This window comes from Nycticebus coucang, chromosome 18 (assembly GCF_027406575.1).
Source record: "Nycticebus coucang isolate mNycCou1 chromosome 18, mNycCou1.pri, whole genome shotgun sequence".
Lineage (NCBI taxonomy): Eukaryota > Metazoa > Chordata > Mammalia > Primates > Lorisidae > Nycticebus > Nycticebus coucang.
The window spans coordinates 37,135,958-37,148,478 of NC_069797.1; the positions used below are offsets into that span (position 1 = coordinate 37,135,958).

The 12,521-nt window shown below is 47.9% G+C and overlaps 1 protein-coding gene across 1 annotated transcript in view; it reads right to left on the bottom strand.

The window, feature by feature from the left end:
* Positions 1-9,237, bottom strand: part of CCL1 (C-C motif chemokine ligand 1) — a 65,313-nt gene extending 56,076 nt beyond the window's left edge. Inside the window, exon 1 of the transcript XR_008375644.1 lies at positions 9,046-9,237. The gene's annotated coding sequence lies outside the window, so the exon portion shown is untranslated. The remainder of the gene's footprint in view (positions 1-9,045) is intronic.
* Positions 9,238-12,521: the final 3,284 nt, after the last annotated feature.

The window sequence follows — 12,521 nt, forward strand, 5'->3', positions numbered from 1 at the left end:
TAGTTCCCGTGTAAGCAGCCTGGGGAGCTCAGTCCCCCTCCCCCCCGGCCCAGCCTTCCTCTGTCCAGCCCATGTTACAGAAACCACGCAATCTACAAAAGACCTCTTAGACCCCCGTGCACAGGCTTAGGAGGAGGCGCCTGTGGCTCAGTCGGTAAGGCACCGGCCCCATATGCCGAGGGTGGCGGGTTCAAACCCGGCCCTGGCCAAACTGCAACCAAAAAATAGCCGGGCGTTGTGGTGGGCACCTGTAGTCCCAGCTACTTGGGAGGCTTGAGGCAAGAGAATCGCTTAAGCCCATGAGTTGGAGGTTGCTGTGAGCTGTGTGAGGCCACGGCACTCTACCAAGGGCCTTAAAGTGAGACCCTGTCTCTACAAAAAAAAATAATAATAAAAATAAATAAATAAATAAAAGGCTCAGTCGGAGGAAGTGTTTTGGATTTAGGAGTATAAAGCAATAATTTCCTTTTAGTTTCCATTGTAACTTTGAATGTTACAAATTGCCTCCCCGTAGACTTTAAATAATGCATGTCTCTCCCATGACTATTGAACAGAAGATTTGCTTTCACATTCTCTTCTAGTCTCTTGCTGGTCTCTGGCATTTTAATCATCGTAATCACCACCTGTTTAGCATCTCTGGACTGCTGTGACCCCAACACCCACAATAACCTAGCCAGGTGAGTGGTATGCCCCACTTTGTTGTCTGTAGACCCCACCTGACTGTAAGCTCCAGCCAGCATCAGAATGTCCCAGAGACACAGGGCCCTCAGGCCCCAGCACAGTGCTAGGCACCCAGTAGGCATCCTGTACTCATTGAATGGCAGGCGAGATGAACAGAGGGGTGTTAGGAGGCTGAAGGCAGAGCGAGGACCTTGAAGCCCATGCTCCTTTTGCTGTGTTTTTCTGTCTTGCCATTATACGTTCTTTTCCCCGAGGCTTTTTCTTCAGTCACACTTTTCAAAATTCGTGTGTGCCATTTCTTGCACTGGTTCTGTTTATTTGGCCGGAAGGAGATTTGCATTTTTAAAGTTCATGTGTTTGTTTTCAAGTCAAGGTCATTTTTATGAGTGTCACTTCTCCGGGCCTTCACTTTTCACTTTTTATGGCCGTATGAAGAACTTCCCACTTCTCTGGGAAGTAACCAGATGGGTGGGGGTGCAGGAAGTCAAGAGTATCGATCACATTGACAATGAGGTATAAGGCTGGGACCGTCCCTGGGCCGCCCATGTGAAGGCCCCAGGCCCCGAGGCCTCAATGTCCTCTGTGGGCATGGACAGCCAGCCCAGCCCAAAGGCTCTTCTGCCAGCATCCCCCACCCAAACACACACAAGTCTGCTGTATCTATCAGGATAAGCTAGGATGTGTGTGGTACCAAGTCGCTCCAAATCTCAGTGGCTCAAAACAAGTGACAATCTATTGTTCATTCATGTTACATGTCCGGTGGGGGTTTCTGAGGCTCTCTGGAGATGCTGGTAGTTACGAGAGAGGGAAGGAACGACAACTGTGGGGCCTTACACCAGCAATGAGGTGAAATAACACGTCACTTCCACACATGCCTCACTGGGAAGAGATAACTGTGGGCTCTTGTCCAAACACAGGAGGACAGGAAGTGCTGTCCCACCATGGGCCCAGGAAGGAGAGCCAGAAAGATGTAATAAACAGCACTAATAACTACGCATCTGCCAAGATCACGCCCCATCTGACAACCCTTCCTAGTTTTCTCCCACTACCAAGGTCAAGTGTGGGCCCTGGAGCAGAGTGAACGTGGCCCTGCTGGGAAGACTCTGCCTGCCCTAACGGTCTCACCCCAGTGGTCTCCCAAAGGCCCCCCACCTGCAGTAACCCAGATGCCCAAGTCTCTTCAGCAGACCATGCTGGGGACTTTGCCTGTGCTCTTCTGCCTGGTCACCAAGACGTGGAGCAAATAGCTTCTCTTCCAAGGCAGCCTCCACGGAAATCTCCAGCTGGAGTTGAGCCTCATCTCTGCAGCCCTTAGCCCCTTGCTCATTGTCCCCTCCCATTTATCCAGATGCATGTCTCCTCTACCAGCCTGATCCCACGTGATAGTGACTGTGTTCTTCTGCTCTTCCCAAAATGCCCAGACCCCACACAATTCCCGGTCCAAATAAGACATTCAGCCTACACTGCTTCAGTATTTGGTAATGACTACTTTGACAGCGCCGGCTATTTCGGTGGCTCATCAATTTAAAAAAGAAAATTTTAATTCCACAATTTTCCAAAGGATGAGCTACCTTGGCCACCCTGCTGCATTCTGTGCCCGTGCCCAGGGCTACTGGGCCACAAGGTCAAGTGTGATTTTAAGATTCAGGATGGTATGTTGCCTAGAAGAAAGCACACTCTGAATTATGCCAGAACATTATTGCAGCAGGATACAGAAAGCATCTCTGTCACTCAGTCATGTGTCAGGGACAACTCTTGTTACCATGTGTGTGCCTGCTACTCTCCTGGAAGGAGGAAAGTGTGGGTGCCGAGAGTGGGAGCGGAGTGGATTGGTGCATGGGACGAGAACCCTGCTCAAGCCAGCTTCAGATGCTTTTAAACCAAGGGTATAAAAACAGCTGGGTGATAGGAACAAATGCAAGCTGGGACTTGGGTGACACTGGGATTTCCTCTCCTTTCTGCCTCTCCACTTCTTTCTCTTCCATGCCTCCAGCCTTCTCTCTCTGAAGACCAGCTTCCTCCTCTTTTCCACTCCTCAAGGGTGGGAAATGTGGTGTCAGGGAGCTCATCACCTCACAGGTGCCTGTCCAGACTAAAAGGGAGGCTGTATGACTTTCCTGGTCCCAAATCTAAAAGTCCCAGGAAAGGGACAGATGGACCCAGCCAGAGTCAAGGGTCTACTCTTAGACTAATCAAAGTATCCAGAGCCTAGAGCCCTGCCGTGTGACTCCCCTGGTCCCACTATATATAAGGACAGAGGAACGGATGAAGGTCACCAAGGGTGATGCTGCCCAAAGCCCCCTTAAGTCTCACTGGGGAGAAATAGGCCTAGATGTGGATCCTGGGCCCAGAGGGTGGAAAGGCGACTGAGTGAGCTGCAAAGCAGTCACCAGGGAAGCTTGCCAGAAAGGCAGACTCCAGGGCCCAGTCCCCAGCAAGTCTCCGTAAGTGGGCCTGGAAGTCTACAGTTCTAATAAGCATTGCAGGTCATCCGGGGTGTTGCCAGATTTCCACAGCACTGGTTTAGCTCCTGCTTCAAATTCAATTTTATGTGTCTGCTTTATTCATTTCTGCTTTTAGGTTTACTACTCTGCCCACTTCCCTTTCACTTGATAATTTGTACGCCTTCTGGGTTATTTAGGTAGAGTCTTAATTCCCAGTTTGTCTTCCTCCCAACTAATAAAGGCTCCCACCAGCAGTACTTCTCCCTCTAAGTACCCGCTGGGCAGCGTCCCATAAATTTGCATGATATGCAGTGCTTATATCTTCGTTCTTTAAATACTCTGTTCTGAATTTCTTCTCTTTCCATGGCTTTACTTGGGACTGTTTTTAACTTCTGTGTGCCAGAATAACCCCTTCTTGTTTGTTCATTTCTAACTTCACTGAACTGTACTACTAAAATATGGAAAGCAAAATGTCCCTATCATTCCTTTTTGAGTAAGTGACTTTGTACCCCACCCAGTAAGGGATACAGCTGGTGAAGAATCTACCCAGGAAGGCTACTTGGTCAAGTTCATGATTTGAATGTTACTACTCTTTACCCCCAATCAAAAAAAGATCACCCTTAACACGTGGAAGGCACCAGTCTGGGGTGAGAAGCACAGATCCTTGGAGCTGACCCCCCCTGTGTTTCCAATTAGTTCAGCGCAACCTGAGACAAGCAACCCAGATGATTCTCCTCGGAGTCCATTCTCCCTGCCTGGAGAAATCCTAAGAGGAGACGGACACGCTTGCACTCAACACACTATCTTTTTTTTTTTTTTTTTTAATTTCAGGGTAATGTGAGGGCACGAACAACCAAGTCACAGTATTTGAATTTGTTAAATAGAGTTCCTCTTGCAGTTATGTCCTGCACCCAAAGGGTGTGCCATACACCCCGTGTTGTGCCATTCAGTGGGAGCACCTCCCACCCACCCCTTGGTCCCCCTCCCCCCAACTTGAATTGAAATGAGTTTTTCTCCTATGTGAGTGTGAATGAGATCATCTACTGGCTTCGTATGAGGTGAGTGCATTGGGTACTTGCTTTCCCCTTCTTGTGCTACTTTACTGGGAAGAATAACAACACGTGATCTTATAGCTTCAGTTATGCAGGATGTGCCCTGCAGGACCAGCTGGTTCTTGAGATGAGCGGAGATATCAGAGAGGCTTTAGGAAGCCTGCATGGTGATTGGCATCCTACATGTGCTTTCTACTCTTTCTTCAGTGAGATGGAGCTGGTTGGAGGTATGAAAAACGTCCATGGAAGCAGATGGAAGGACAGTGCCTACTTAGCTGCTTTTTGGCAAGTAGAAGAACATGAGCATCTTTCCTCTCCTTCCCCTGTCCAACTCTTCCTTATTTTTTAATACTCATCTCAGAGTCAATCCCTCTAGGAAGTATCTTCCCTTCCCCTCCCCAGCCCATTGCATACTCTTGACTCCTGTACCCACAGATCACCTTGTGTTATTCCCTTACGCAGCTCCACAACTACACCTGAACTTGTTCATAGCAAGAACTGGGAATTATTTAGAGAGTGAACAAGAGAGAGAAGGACATCCAATGTCCAGCACCAGGTGTTGCGCAGAGCAATTCACTGAAGAAGGTGGATACAGACATGTCATGTCACGAATATGTGCAAGGAGATGTTTTTTCAGCAATGATTTGTGGAGTAGCTGCTATGTGCCAAGCACAGGACACACGGAAGGGGAGAAGAGTCACGATTCCCCTGGTGGGGAAGATGAACTTCACAGGTGACCACAAGGGGTGAGGAGACTTAGTGATGGGTGAAGTACAGGGTGCTGGGGCGTACACGGGACTAGGCATCTTTTCCCCTGCTGGGAGCAGTCCAGAGGCTATGGATTTTGACATGAGGCTGCAAAGATGAGTTAGCAATGCAAGGAAAGGGGACGGGAAGATGACTGCCAGGCAGGGAGCAACAGGCAAAATGCCAGGGAACAGAGTGAGTTCGAGAAAAGCAGCAACACAGCTGGATTTTAGAGGGTGAGGATGGAGGGGAAATAGAAATGAGCAAAACCAGATCACAGAGGAACTTGTGAACCAGGAGGGGGCTTGGGGTCTACGAGCAGGAGGGGCTCACTGAAGAGTTCCTACAGTAAGGCCCCGTGAGAGAGGACAGTGGCCAGAGGAGGATGGAGCAGGGGACATGGGTGAAGGGTGAAGAGAGATGTTGAGGAGGTAGACATATGGACCGGTGACTAGACCACCTCAGGGGTGAAGAGAGAAGGGCAGTCCAGGATGTCTGGGACTTCAGTGGTGTCATCAAAGGGAAAGGAACACATTCCTTTCACAAAGGTTTTGGGATCAGTAGAGAAGACGATGAGCTAGATTTGGGCAAGTCACATTCTACACATTTAAGGAGAAGGTGTTTAACAAGTTTCTGTAATAACAACAATGACAACAACTCACAATAACCTTAGGAGGACAGAAAGTGAAGCACAGAGATGGTAAACAACTTATTCAAGGTCACGTAGTCACTAAGTGGCAGCGGCCATTCCATACACAAACATTCAGATTCCAGAGCTGACATGAAAGTTCTGAAACTCAACAGAGCGCTCCTGGGCCCAGAAATTCATCCATCCACGCACAGCTAGACAGGCACAGAAACCACACGAATGGGAGCGCCATGCAGGGAGAACCAAGTTCAGAGGCAGGACCTGGGAACACCACGTGGACTATTTCAGGTCAGAGCAAAAAGCATTTTAAGAGGGAGAGAAGGACAAAGAATGGCATGGCCATATGCTGCCTGGAAGCCAAGAGGATGAGACCTCAGAGGTGACTGTCAGAGTTAGAAGGAAGCCATTGGTTCCATCGGTAAGAACGGTCTCTGTGAAGTAGCTGGAGCAAAATCTCTGTGACAGGTGAGATGAGAAAGTAGTTGGAATCAAAGATACAAGACAGCAAGTGTGGACAAGTGTTAGTGAGGGGAAAGTGCAAGAAGCTGGCGGCTAGAAGTAGTTACAGAGTTAAAATAATGAAAGAAGCAGGCTATGTTTAAGTATTTATGGGAGAGAGACAAGAGAGATGAGTGTGAGGCTGCAGGGCAGAGAGTGAGGATGCAGAATGGGTCCATGCACGGGCGAGGATCCCAGGGAGCCCTAGACAGGGTGGGAAGATGGGATGGAGGGCAGACTGCAGACCATGGGCTGAGCTCGGAGACCATGCACCTGCCGCAGCACCAATCCGCATGTTTGTGTGGTCTTCCTCCAGGTGTGACTGAGGAGATGTACAGGGAGATTGATTCCAATTGGGGGTTTTGCCAGAAGAATGTAACCAAGAGACGGTGAGTCCGAAGAATTGAAAATATTGTTGTCAAAGTGGTAGAAGCCATTGTTCCATGGACTCTGGACTGAACGGAGGGGCTGTGAGTCCTCAGTTGCCATCACCCACCCACCTGCTGACGCCTTTACCAGCGGGCTGGTCAGATATAGTCAGGATTCCCTTTTAGTCTCTCTCTGGATGTCCAGAGGAAGGATAACTTAAGTCTTCCCTTTGTCTAAAGCTCCGAGGTCTTTGGGGAGCTTTTCAGCTCTGGTCTAATTGTAATCCCTAAGTACATACGCTGTATTCCAAAGTCAATACATAGAGTTAATGCAATGCCAATGTAAATCCTTCTAAGTCCTTTAATAGAATTTGACAGCTCTCAGTGTAGGATGCTTATTTTTCCAGGTAAAGAATCGTCAAAGGATTTGTCTCTTAATGGCAATGATAGCTGATCCCTTCTGAGCGATGAAGATGTGAATTGTCTGTCAATCACTGAAACAATCCTGTGCTGAGTTAAAAACAGCAAAGGTCACTAGAAGAGAGATCCCTGAGACAGATTTGAACTCTGGCAGGACCAATGTTAGGCCAGCAAAGGAGTGCATTAGAAAAAGAGATCAGTGTTTAATAAACATTGCAGGGACAATTGGCTAGCGGGCCAGGGGAGAGGTAATTTACATTCATACGGCGTGCTGTCAGGCTCAGCCATATCTGTGACTAACCTACAGACAAGAAGCCCACATTGTTTCCCCTGCCGCTAATGGGGAGATAAATTCCCAGCTACTGAAGAAACAGATACCATCGGGGCTCTGATGGATGGGTTCAAATATATAAGAATGAAAATTCTCGCATCACAATGTAATAAAAATAAATATCAAAAGGAAAGTAACAGCATCCGTTATATCCGTCTTGTTCCCCTCCTCAGGCCCGCTCACTGCCCCGAACAGGTAATGGATGGGCAGCTGCGTGATTCCCCCGATAAATGGGCAAAAGAGAGGAATGGAATCACACCAGGAAATTGAGTAAATCACTGCATGGAAACAGGAGCAGTCTTGCCAGCTATAAAATAAAATTTAGATCCAAACAACTTTCAGATCCCGTTAGGTGCCTACTAAAGCCACAAAAATAAATATGAGAAAACCCAGGATTGGCAGCCAGTGGAAACACATCCTTCAGCACTGCCTGGAAATACTGGACCAATTTCCATAAGCAATCCGGTAGCATGAATGGGGACCATGCTGCTGGTAATATTCTCTGACCTGGTAATTCTTTCTTTGCTTAAAAAAGAAAAGGCCAGGGGCGGCGCCTGTGGCTCAGTCGGTAAGGCGCCGGCCCCATATACCGAGGGTGGCGGGTTCAAGCCCAGCCCCGGCCAAACTGCAACCAAAAAAAAAAAAAAAAGAAAAGAAAAGGCCAGGTGTGGTGGCTCATGCCTGTAATCCTAGCACTCTGGGGGGCTGAGGCGGGTGGATTGCTTTAGGTCAGGAGTTCAACACTAGCCTGACCTAGAGCGGGACCCATCTCTGCTAAAAATAGAAAAAACTAGCCAGGTGTTGTGGCATGTGCCTGTCATCCCAGCTACATCGTCCCATCTCTGAGGCAAGAGATGAGCCCAAGAGTTTCAGGTTGCTGTGAGCTATGACTCCATGGCAGTCTACCCAAGGGCAACAGAGTGAGACTCTGTCTCAAAAAACAAAACAAAACAAAACAAAAATGCTCTGGTATTAGCCCACAAGAAAGAAAAACTTGTCTGTAGCAGTAGCATTCTATCTATAATAACTAGAAATTGCCAACAACCCATAGGCCAAAGAAGAGGGAGCTGGCGGAGCACAGTGAGATGTGTAAATGCAGTAGAATTCCACCCCCACACCATTCTACCCACGCACCATTCCACGTGACTTACGTGGGGGCTGGTAGGTTCTAGAAACATGCATGGTCATCATTAGCATACATTATCAAAGGTCTTCCTGGGTATTGATAAAGAAGAGAACTTGGATGGGATCTAATTCACTTAGAGTTTAATGTCCATTAAGATTTTATGATAAGTTGCGTGCTAATTTCAGTAATTCATTCAACAGTCATTGAATATGGACCCCATGCCAGTCACTAAGGTTATTAAGATGAGGGTGAAATGCTTCCAAGGGCCCTGTGGCAAAGAGGACAGATAGCCAAGTAGACAAAAGACACACTCACACACACGCTCATATACACTGTAGTCAAGTGTGGTATAGACAGGGTACAAGAGGTACAGACAGTGTGTCACACAGAAAGATCAGGGGATCTGGATGATATGACACAACTTTACATGCAGGATATGTCAGACGTTGGGCAGACATGAGGGATGACTTTGTTCTAGGCAGAGGGACCAGCACAGCACGGGCAGTGGCCATAGAGATTGGGGGTGGGGGAGGTTCTTTATCCCAGTAGATCTACAAGGGCTGAAGACTCTGGGGATACTTTTTTCTCAGGGCTCTGCACCCAGGGACCTTCCACGAACCAACGCATCCCTGCCATATCCCATCACTCCCACTTACCCTTCCCATTCCTACACCACACAGCCTTGCAGAAGTCATTCCGAGGCTGTTTTCCCCGGGTAAAGACACTCACGTCCTGTTGTATGCTCACGTTGTGCAAACAGGATTACTTGGAAGGCCAGTTTGAAGAGGAAAGGACTCTTGTTGTTTTCTACACTTCACATCTTATTCGCCGCAGAGTGTTCTTGCTCACAAGGGTGCTTGGACGAAGCTCCAGCCACACAGGAAGGAGGCATGGGACCTCAGGTGAAATCACCTTGTTACTGGTTTCCTGAAAGTGATGGATAGAGAAACTCATTAATAAATGGAGTAAAGTGTGGAAAGTAAACACAGGAATGCAAATCCCAGGTTCAAATCAGTATGAACAGATGTGTGGTATGCAGGGTGTCTTAAGCGAGAAATCCCAAAAGCGAGCAGCCCCAAGTTGCCAAATGAATGCTGATGTTTTGAAAGCTGTGGGTGTTATTACGACTCCATACATAGTTTGGTTGGACAATGCAGGGCTTCGCATGAGCTTCGAAAAGGAAACAAGGACTTAAGTCAAGTGGTTCTTATGTGAGACAAATAAAAGAAGGGGCTCCGTGGCATGGTATCATTATTGGTAGGTTCCTCAGCATGAACTCGTGGCTTTGACAAAAACATCTCTCGGTCTTGCTGAGATGGCCCAAGCCACCCATGGCATTGCCTGGCATGTAAGCAGGAACGGGGCAAAGTGACACAAATGAATGCATCCGGTCATTATCGCCTTTCTAGGAAGAGCAGGAATAGATTCAGGGAAGAAAGCTGAGGCAGGAACATCTTGAGCTTGAAGAGCAATAACGTTTTCTGAGAACAATCCTGCTTTGGGGGGCCGTGTTGCACCCAGGAGGGGGTGAGCAGCAGCTGAACTAAGAAGAGGGGCTACCTCGTGAGGACGGTAGCAAGTAGAACTTAACCTTGAACAACAGGCAATAATTATTGCCAGCGGAACAGGCTAAGAGTCTGTGAAAGATACTTGAGTCTGAGATGATCCTTAGGAAAGGAACATTAATGTGAAGTGAGCTGTCGAGATTGAGTAACGGCAGCTGAAGTGTCGTTAACAAGTCGAGAAATACTATACATCGATTACACTGTGTTATCAGAAATCCACCCTTGCATTTCCATCAGTCCCTGAGTTACGAATCACAGTTGTTCTTGCCCTTCAAGCCTTCAGACTTCTCCAGGTGTTTGGCTGAAGTTTCAAAATGTATCAAGATGATTCTATCTCCAGGTCTTTAACGTAGGCAGAGTGTTTACGTTGGGAGACAGGGTAGCATGTAGCGACCCAAGAATGCTTCTATGGACACACGAGGTCCCTACCTTCGCCCTGGGAATGGGTCTTGAAAACCAGGGAAGGACCCTGAATCTGACTTGAGGGTTTGGCTGGAGAGATCACCAGTGGGAACCTTCTGCCTGCCCAGCCATCCTTCAGCTCATGCCTTTCACTGGATTCATATTCTCATATCATCTGCTCACCCTTGGAACGGTCCCATTCCATGTAGGCTGGTCATGTGGATAGGAATTGTGTGGCAAAGTTTTATCTCTGCTCACCAAAAATCTATGTTCTCCTCCTTGTTCTAAACACATAGTATCATTGTTCAATTCTGGCCCAGCCACTCCCAGGACTGTCTTACCTCTCCCTTGACTCCTCTTTGCTCCCATTCCTTTCTGGCTGCCTGAAACAGAGACAACCCTGTGGTCACCTTGGAAGCTCTTAACTGGCAGCAAGGCTTTCAGCTACCTGGGGCCAGAGACAACACGAAAAGTGCCCCTTGCTGAACTGAATCTTATTACTGGGCCTAGTCCTATAATAGAGCCAGGAAACAAGCTCCTAGAGCATCTGGGTCCTATTTGTTATAGCAGCAAGTGTTACCCTAACTTGCTCAGGTGGCAAACAATTGAAACGGACCACCCCGCTCCAGCTCAGCCAGTGGAGCCATCACTGTGGCTCTGAGGAGAGATGGCATTATATTCTTAGGCCTAGGCAGCTAGGGCGGGTTGGTGGCTACTTAAATGGCAGCCTCCCAGGGCTGCAAGAAGGGGAACCCAGTGGCAGACAAAACACCGTGGGGACGGAAAGAGAGGAAGATCCACCCATGTGCTCCTTGGGCTACTATCTGCTGGACCCACAAGAAGCTAGGTGCCCCCCAAAAGGTCAAGACCAACTTTGGGTGACGAGGCAGCAGTAACAGAAAAGGCAGCATGAAGGCCACCCAGTTCACCAGACAGCAGGCACCATTTTGCCTGTGGCTGGCATGTGGAGTTCTCTTCCTGGAAAGAAACATCTTCCATTAAATGTGATAAATATGCTTTTAGGTAACATATGGTTGGGCTTGTTGTTTTTGCTTTCAGGATCTGAAATTGGTTAAAAGATCAATTCACATGAGCCACAAGGTAGGAAATAACTCGGACACCTGGACTGCACTGAAATCTCTCCATCTGCATAGCGTGTTAGAGAGGAGGCCTGGGTAGATTTTATAGGGCCTCCTCTTTGTCTAGGATAGCAGAGAGATGTGCACGCAGACACCTCCAGGCCCCAGATGCTGTGCTTCTGAGACAAGACAGTTTCCCCAAACTGAGTGGCATCTCAGTTGTTTTGTGTCCTCATCCTTCCCCAGTGTCCACTCCCTTCTTGTAGCACATTCCCACAGCACACTTTGCAAGAATCACCTCTCCTGACCTGTGGGCTCTGGGACGAGTGAGCCAAGCACAGCCCCAGGCAAGAAGTCTGTTATCCATGTTCCTTGGGCTTAATGTTGGGCCATGTCTTGGCAACTGGTTATTCCAGGAGTGTGTGAATAATCTAAGTTGGATCAGAGTGAATGCTTTGGTTTATGTAGGAGCTATCAGGGAGAGAATCTTACTCTTTCCTTGCAGCCCTGGAAGCATGGAGGCTGAAACTGATCTTCTGTAGCTCTCTTGCCAGCTGTGGGCTTGAGGATGGAGCCAACAGAACTGGGCTGAGAAACAATGAAAACCAGGTTCTGTTCAGATTGCATAAGCACCTGGATCCAGCTATACCTGACACCAAAGGCAATTCAAGTTATTGAACAAAAAATTTCATTTTGGGTCAATGTCATTTGAGAGATGATTTTCCCCCACTTTCCATGGAGAGTGGCTGATGGGACATGTTTCTATAAGGGGTTCTTGGGGAAAGAGCTCATAGGTCCTGAGGGAGTAACAAGAATATGAAATCAACATAGACTTCAGAAAAAGGGGGGAAAGGGGGACCTTTTAACCCTCTGCTGGGACCTCCAAGGCTGGATCAACCATGGCAGTCAACCACGACAGACCCTGGTATGCAGGTTATCAGCATTCTCCCTAAAATCCCAGCCCAAGAAAATCCTCCTAAACATTCAAATCCATCTTACGTGAAGCTGTCCTTTGAAGTGTTCCGTGTAACAGTGAAAAATTGGAAACAGTCTATGTGTCCAACAATCAGGTGTTGGTTCAGTGAATTTGTCGCCTTCAAAATGGCATTTATGACATGTGCGTAATAACATGGAAAATACTTATGATAGTGTGAGTGAA